Source organism: Falco rusticolus, chromosome 8, assembly GCF_015220075.1.
Source record: "Falco rusticolus isolate bFalRus1 chromosome 8, bFalRus1.pri, whole genome shotgun sequence".
NCBI lineage: Eukaryota > Metazoa > Chordata > Aves > Falconiformes > Falconidae > Falco > Falco rusticolus.
The window spans coordinates 19,585,775-19,594,096 of record NC_051194.1 but is presented as its reverse complement, the minus strand read 5'-3'; the positions used below and the strand labels follow the sequence as shown (position 1 = coordinate 19,594,096).

Below are 8,322 nucleotides of genomic sequence, written 5' to 3'. Positions count from 1 at the left end.
GTGCTCCAGTACTGCTGAGCAGTAAAAGCAGGGCAAAGTGTCTTGGCAAAATGTAAAGCAAACCAGGCACTTTTGCCTAGTAAAAGTCATATATAAATTGCTAAACGTACAGTGTCAATAAACTGAATTGTAAATCACATTAGCATTTCCCAAGTACAAAAGCAGGTCTTGCTCCGTTTCCCTGGGTTGCTTTCCATGCCAGTGTTTTGCTCTTCTTGGATCACGTGGGCGCTCTCAATTTGCTTTGTTGTCCTTCGGTCAAGGACTGACATGGCGGCAAGGTTTTGAACTTTATTGATTGCATTTGCACTGCAGAAGGAGCCATACAGTGCTGACCATCACTACCCTGCTAACACAGCTGCTGTGGTAAGATGCAGAACTCCAGTTCTCTGAGCTTGTACTCATGATGATTACTGGAGAATGTTCTGTGACATTCCTGTGTTTCTTCTTTTTCAGTACCTGCACAAAGCCTGGTGGATTTGGGGAAGAAGTGGGACCCATTCAGCTGCCTGAGACAGGGTGAAGAGCTCTTATGGTGTGTAAGGCATGCGCTGAGTTCTGCAGCCTTTCCCAAGAGCTCTGATGGGATAATCACCGCTGCCAACAGACCTTCTCTGTCCTTTACTATTACTGCCTTTTTTGTTACAGCACAGCCAGGCCTACAGGTCTTGGGTTCAGCCCTGAGATGAATGTAGTAGAGCTTTATCGCAGAAACAGTTTTTCAAGAAAATAAGCCAGTCGGCATGTACTTATTGTCCATATAGCGCATGCTTTATGTGGCTGATGGTAGAGCGTATATTCCTCGATTTTTGCCGATTTCAGGAACACCTGGTGCAGCAGCAGCAACCCATCACAGTGAGGGTGCTTTTTGGCAGTCAGCAGGCAGAAGCCCAGGCCCCCTCAGAGGGCAGCGGGCAGCCAGCTGTAAGGCACCCACGACTCCCCTCCTAGGCAGGTGTTGGGGAACAGACAGATTGCTGGGTACAGCATAAATTCACAGGAAACCTGCTTATTAGTTTTGCAGGTAGAACTTGTCCATATAGAAACAATAAAATTATATTCATGTGCATCAAAGACTTCAACTAAGAAAAAACTTTTTTCCAATAATGTCAAGTACTTCAATAAATATTTCCATATGCATATTCAAAGATCAGCAATACGCAGATGGCAGAAGGGCTAACAGGAGCAGTGTCAGGGACATTTAGAAATAGCCCTGAAAAAAACTCGGCACTGGAATTCATTTATACTAACTGCATGAGAGAAGCACCTACTTGACATAAACTGTCAGTATCTTGTGAACTAACCTGACACGTGCTAGCGTTTTATGAAAAGCCTCACATTTATAAGCTCCAGCCACTAGCAACCTAATTATATTGTCCTGTTATGCTCCTGCAGATAGCAGCTGTCTCATGTCCATTCTTCTGAGTTTGTGTATAGATGGCACTGCAGCTACAGTAGCAGCTACGATAGGATAATTGTAAAATGACTGAAGACCACTGAAGTGTTTTTCAAAAACTGAAAATGTAAGTTTTAGCCTAAATAACTCCCAAGTTTGGATTATTTCATAGACGTGGGGTTCTCCGAAAGTCTGCACTAAAACCATCTTTCCGCCCCCCACCAGTTTCAAACTATTTTACATATTTCACAGCCTTTTCAACTTGACCACCTTTTGCAGGCTTCACTTTCCCCCAGGCCCAGGGAAGGGATAGGAGAAAGTTCCTTCAGGCCAGGAACCAAAGCACGGGAAGGATACCTTACAAACTTGTACTGGCTCTGTACACTGCAGAGATACGCTCCAGACCTTTTTTCCTTTATGAAAAACTTCTAAACATCTGATCTCCTTCAGTGCTGGAGGAAACAAAGCCTTGTTAGAAACCTATCCTGGCAGCAGAGGCCACGGAAGAGTGTGTGTGTGTGGCTGGAGGCATGCCAGGCACCCAGTGCCTTACTCCTGCCTCTCCAGTCGCCCACAGATAAGAATTCAACGTGACTTTCAAATCCTGCTGTACCCGACAGCCTTATGACATAATGAAAACCAAAACGAGCAAGTTTAAATATAAACAAGTTTAATAAATAGGTCACATAAAAATATAATTTTAAACAAGCAGAGAGAGGGGATTAAGTTAACAAATTGTAAATTTAATTCTTGTTATACCTTGTCCCCAACCACCTTTGGTGTTTCAAGTTACTACATCCAGGTGCTGAAAGCAAGTACTTCTCTAGTAGATGCCTTTAAATTGTGTACTCTAAGTTTCTATCTTCTCCATCTCTTTAAAATGGGAATCTTCAAAGCAGCACCAACAGCTTATTTCTTCTGACAACTACTGCTACTCCAGCAAGCCCCCACCTGCAGTGAAACATGCAAACCATTTGCCTGTAATTAAAAAACATACAGTTAACAGGAGTATCTCTAAAGACCCCAAATTCAACACTTAACACTGACCAGTTAGTTAGCTGACTTTCATTTTTATATAAAGGAGACAATATTAAACAGTACATCCGCAACAGAGTTTTTTTTTGTTTTTTTTTTTTTTACATTTTCTGACTGTGCATTGTCTGCATCCAATCTAGGACTAACTCCACCGAGAAAGAGCTACTCCACTCTCGAGCATGCAGCGTGCTGCCAAAGCCTGGCACCATCCAGCACCAGAACAGCGCAGGCGGTGCCAGGCGCGGCTCGGCAGCCTGTTTCTCTCCCAGCAGCATAACACTATCCCCAGCACTGAGCAGCAATGGGTAGCTGACTACCGCTGGATGAAACAGAACTCAACGTTGAGTTTTTAAAGGACAGAAGGAAGCAGAGGCCCATCCGCCCCTCCAGCGTTGCAGGCCTCACTGCTAACGCCTCGCATCAGGAGAGCGGCTTCCAGCACTGCGTGCTTTGCTAGATAAACCAGGTTATTATTTCCACCCAGAGCACCAGAGGCTGGCACCGCAGCCCATTTACAGGCCTGCAGAGGCCGTTTATTTTAGTTAGTGTGGCAGAACGAACAGCCTTTTTGCCTGTCTCCCCTCATCGGCTCCTGGAGAGACCTCACCCCCGTAGCTGGAAAGGCCCCTGGGCTCTGCCTGCGCCCAAGTGCAGCTCATCCCTTTGCACCTCCTCCCCGCAGGATCAGGCCATGCCAGCGGAGCGGCCGCCTGCTCAAGAAGGCGCCTCATTTGGCCGGTTCCGCCTGCAACACTCGGGGTTTGTCACGAACCACGCCAGGGTGAGGGGCCCTCACCTGCGGGCAGCGCCTCCCTGCCCCCCGCGCCGGCCTGAGCCGCGCGTCGGCTGGAAGCCCTGCAGAGAGCACTGGAGGAGCATCACTTCAAATATTCAATTAATTAAATCTGTTTTAATAGCGCTGAACAGCTGGGAACTGGCTTGTGGAAGAGGAAAAAAAAAAATCAAACTGAATAATAGGCTGAGAAATTACTTCTAAACGGCACAGCCTGAACAAATTACCCTCCAGTCCCAGGGCCTCAGAGGTTATCAGCCAACGCGGGCCGCCGGGCGCGCCCGCCTTCCCACCATTAATAACAATTAATAGATTTTAAAAAGGGGGAATATTTCCCCGTTTCGGTGTTTCCCGTTTGCAGAGTCCCGGCGGCGGACAGACCCCCGGCGGGAGACCCACCGCTTCCCCTCACCTCATGGTGGCCGGCCCGGCCCCGCGCTACGGCGGCGCCTCATGTGTGCGGGCGCCGAGAGAGGCCGAGCCCCGCCGCGCCGCCCAGGTGCTTCCGCAGGCCCCGCCCCGCCCGCCGCGGCCGCTCCCCAAGGGCGGGCCCTGCGCCCAGCCCGGCCTCCCCCCCGGCCCGGCCTGCCTCGGGGCCCAGCGCGGCCTGCCTCGGGGCCCGCCATGGCCTCCCCCGGCCCGGCCTGCCTCGGGGCCCAGCGCGGCCTGCCTCGGGGCCCGCCATGGCCTCCCCCGGCCCGGCCTGCCTCGGGCTGCCTCGGGGCCCGCCATGGCCTCCCCCGGCCCGGCCTGCCTCGGGGCCCAGCGCGGCCTGCCTCGGGGCCCGCCATGGCCTCCCCCGGCCCGGCCTGCCTCGGGGCGCAGCGCGGCCTGCCTCGGGGCCCGCCATGGCCTCCCCCGGCCCGGCCTGCCTCGGGGCCCAGCGCGGCCTGCCTCGGGGCCCGCCATGGCCTCCCCCGGCCCGGCCTGCCTCGGGGCCCAGCGCGGCCTGCCTCGGGGCCCGCCATGGCCTCCCCCGGCCCGGCCTGCCTCGGGGCCCAGCGCGGCCTGCCTCGGGGCCCGCCATGGCCTCCCCCGGCCCGGCCTGCCTCGGGGCCCAGCGCGGCCTGCCTCGGGGCCCAGCGCGGCCTGCCTCGGGGCCCGCCATGGCCTCCCCCGGCCCGGCCTGCCTCGGGGCCCAGCGCGGCCTGCCTCGGGGCCCGCCATGGCCTCCCCCGGCCCGGCCTGCCTCGGGGCCCAGCGCGGCCTGCCTCGGGGCCCGCCATGGCCTCCCCCGGCCCGGCCTGCCTCGGGGCGCAGCGCGGCCTGCCTCGGGGCCCGCCATGGCCTCCCCCGGCCCGGCCTGCCTCGGGGCCCAGCGCGGCCTGCCTCGGGGCCCGCCATGGCCTCCCCCGGCCCGGCCTGCCTCGGGGCGCAGCGCGGCCTGCCTCGGGGCCCGCCATGGCCTCCCCCGGCCCGGCCTGCCTCGGGGCCCAGCGCGGCCTGCCTCGGGGCCCGCCATGGCCTCCCCCGGCCCGGCCTGCCTCGGGGCCCGGCGCCCGGCCTGGCCTCGCCCGGCCCGGCCTGCCTCGGGGCCAGGCGCCTGGCTCGGCCTCCCCCGGCAGACCCGGCACAGCCCCCCCCGGGGCCGGGCTGCGTAAAAATAAACTCAGTAATCTCGTCAAAAATAAGAAATGGCGGTGAAAGCGGCGTGGCTCTTCCTTCACCTCTCTTCCGGGGTGGAAAAAATACTGGTGTTGAATATTAGCTTGTATGGCATCATGCAGTGCTTGCAGGAGCAAACACTGCTACCTTCTCTAGGCCCCAGCTGTGAGAGACTATTAACGTAATGTTATAAAAGTGCTTTCCATCAGAGCCCAGCTAAGGCAGCAGAGCTGCCTTGCCATGGGGCTGGGCATTACAGCTGTGGCATGTGTGGCCATGGCTGAGGCAGGTGGGGCTGGCTCTCGCAGAACTTGTCTTGCAGTGATTTAGAGAAGTTTCTTCCACCTTGCACAGCATTGCTTTGCTCTTTGCTCTGCGACTGTCACTGTGACACAAGTGCTGCTGAGCCAAAAAAGTCTGATGAGCGCAGAAGGATCACGGTACTAACAGTGCAGTGCTGGAGCTGGAGAAGGGCAGGTAGCGAGTTCCTGTGTACAGGCGGATTTTGGAGCTGAGGGTAATGGTAAAGCATTGCTCTTGCTGTTGCAGGAGCTTTGGGCATTGGTTACACTATGACACAACCCACCCTAGGCTTGCAGCATGCATTTTGTAAGCGTTACAGCTCCGTGCAGTTTCCTCAAGTGGGTGTACTGTGCCAGCAGACAGTAGTTCATGTCCTAATTTAACCCATCCTGCTAATTTATGGGAGCAAAATCTCTCAGACGTGATCCTTCCTTTATTCTGTAACAGCATTTACTCGGCAGGGGTTAAACAGGCTTCTGGAGCCTGTTGAGTTGCTTTGAACACGAGCTGCAGGGCTGTGTTGGGATGCAGGGAGTTCAAGGGAGGCTGTGTCTGGACTAGAGGAGCTCTTCTGGAGGCTGGCTGTGCTTTTGTTTTGTGGTAACTTAAATCTCTAATCTGGCTTGAAAAAAAGCATCCCAGTCCCTTCAGCCTGCAGCACAGCAGTTTCAGGAGAAAAGGACAATTTAGCTTCCACCAAGCCAAGACAAACAGCCCAAGCAGAGGTTTCAGTATCAAAGAACGACGTGATGTTTGCTGACATCGGCTATGGCCTGGGAGAGAGGGAAGGCCAACACAGCTAAGGAGATGAAACCAGCTCTCGGACGGTCAAGCCAGTGCTGTGGGCACTTCTAGGGTATTGCTGCAGGCAGCTGCCCACATCTCCTGTCCCCAGGCCTGGAAGCAGGCGGGAGGTCAGGCAGAAGGACCTGTTTCCAGTCGCAGTGTGTTGTGCTCAGCTCTGCAGAGCAGTCTCTGGCCAGGCTGCTGCAGCACGGGCCGCAGGCACGGCACTTCTGGGCTCAGCCTGTTTCAGAAGCCTTTTCTTATACCCTCAAAGGGATGCAGCTGATGTAGACAGCACATTCACCAGGAAGCGGTGTCAGAAAGGGGCTTTGCTTGATGGCCATGGCAGAGCCATTGTGTTTCACCTAGTGTGACACCTTTCATCCAGAGTTCACAAATAATGTGCTAGCATTTGAGCACACACACCCTTGCCCCTTGCCACATGAGATGAACCAGTACTCCAAACCCAGTTACTAGAGGGGAAGGCTGTGCAGGAACACAGGGAAATCTGTGCTGTAAAGTGAGAGGCTGGTCCTGGCATCGAGAGTTGCTGAGTTTTGGTATTTGGCATTCAAAAAGCTTTTGAAGTATCTCCCTGGTCCTGCTGAAAACATCTTATTATAAGAGGCAAGGCATACTAATTTGGGTCCCATGCTGCACTAATGAGTTATACAGCTTCCAAACTGGAGCTGTCAGTTAGGCAGCCTGTTCCAGGTCTCAACAGAGCTTATCATCCATCCCTGTCTGTGGGCATGTGCCGTCAGTCACAGGCAGTAAGGCCTCCAGTAACAAAATCATGAAGTGCTCTTTGTGTTTGCTATTACTTGTCCCTCCACCGTAGCAGCTTTTCATCAGCCCTGGATGTTCTGCACTGGAGCATAGCCAGGGAGCTGCTGTCCTTCACTAGGTTCATCACTAGCTGGGAAAGCACTGAACTCTCCACCGCTCAGCACCAGCCTCTCTCCCCACATACAGCCGTGGCTGTCGTGGGCAGAGCAAGCCTGGCGCTTCCTGGGATGAGGCAGGGGCTGGCTGTGCTGGGGAGGAGCAGCCCACATGTCACAGCCTGCGTGAGCATCCCCACACCGAGGAAGAACAGCTGCATAGCTATAGAGAGAAACATTAGCTGAATTAATCATTTGCACTCTCTCAAAGCAAGCATATGGGCTTTTCAATTAACAGCAACCTTGTAGCCCCTGACTTGCTAAACTGGGGTGCTTCTGGGCTTTCTGTAAGAACAAGAGCCACACTTCATCTGACTCAACAGAGGGGACCCTGTCATTTCCACTTCGCAGCCATCGTCACAAGATGGCATTGCAGACTTAAAAGCTGAGCCGGAACGGCCAGTGCTGGGAGATCTTTTCGAGACCATGGGGTGTCCAACCCCAGAAGCAGCTGTGGACTTAACCCTGCCTGCTGAGCTCCTCCACCGGGTCTCAGCCCCCAACACTTGCTTTTAATCACGTCCCTTTAATGCCAAGGCTGTGCTTTAAGCACACGGCATGCAGAATGAAAAGCTGCAGCCGTTATTCCTGTAACCTGCGAACCAGCTAATTGCACTGGTTTAAGCTAGTTGTAGTCTTGACAGTTAATGGCATGCAGAGCGCTTTAATCTTAACCTGCAACACCTCCGGCTCTTACAGGGCCTCCTCTGCTCCTGAGGACACACGGTGAATCAGACCAAGCGGTGAAGTAGTTTAAGACATGGCTAAAGGGAGCCAAGGGCAAATCATGAGTGAAATGCTGGGCTCATTTTGTTGGAAAGCACTGTCAGATTTAGAGCTGTCTTTTGTTTGCCCAAGATTTTTTTGGGAGAGCAGTGATAACTCTTTCAATAATTTACAGCTTTAGAATAATAACAGAGAAAAAACCCACTCCTTTTCAATACGGTTTGTTTTTTTTGATAAAGCTTATTTTGAGTTAGGTGCACAAAAAGTGCAGGACGTTACCACCTCTGTGTCCCCACCACTACCCCTGCCCTCATGGGGCTGCAGCCTGCCCTGAGCTGCCTGCCCACCCATGGCAAGACCCACAGCCAGCGGCCACAGCTCAGCTCGTCCCCACTGGTGAGGAAACTCCAGCCCCACACACTGCCCCACCACCTCAGGGGAGGGCATCAGCCACAGTCTCAGCTCACACGGGTCTGCGCTCCCCTTCAGCCCTTGTTGCTGCCCTCAAAGCAGGCAATGCCTTGCCCAGGTCAGGCTGCTATGGCTGTGCTCACCAGCTGGGCCATTGCTGTTTGCTGAGGGTTCTGTGCAGCTTGGATCAGCCCCAGGGGACCAACAGCCCTCAGTGGCCTCAGCCAGCCTCACCTACCACCCCCAGCCCATCACTCCTGCGGTGAGCGATGCTGCGGGAGCGCCTGGCTCCAGCCCTGCCTCTGGCCCCGCTGTCGGATGGA

At 54.7% G+C, this 8,322-nt stretch overlaps 1 long non-coding RNA gene and 1 other non-coding gene across 2 annotated transcripts; both read right to left on the bottom strand.

Annotated features, from left to right (window-relative positions):
• Positions 1-2,045: 2,045 nt before the first annotated feature.
• LOC119152871 lies at positions 2,046-3,747 on the bottom strand. Its single transcript, XR_005105955.1, has 2 exons — positions 3,637-3,747; positions 2,046-3,286 (listed from the first exon to the last, which is right to left on the bottom strand). It is a non-coding gene; the product is annotated as an uncharacterized LOC119152871 (long non-coding RNA).
• On the bottom strand, positions 2,552-2,755 carry LOC119153029. The gene has a single exon (XR_005106019.1). It is a non-coding gene; the product is annotated as a small nucleolar RNA SNORA74 (small nucleolar RNA).
• Positions 3,748-8,322: the final 4,575 nt, after the last annotated feature.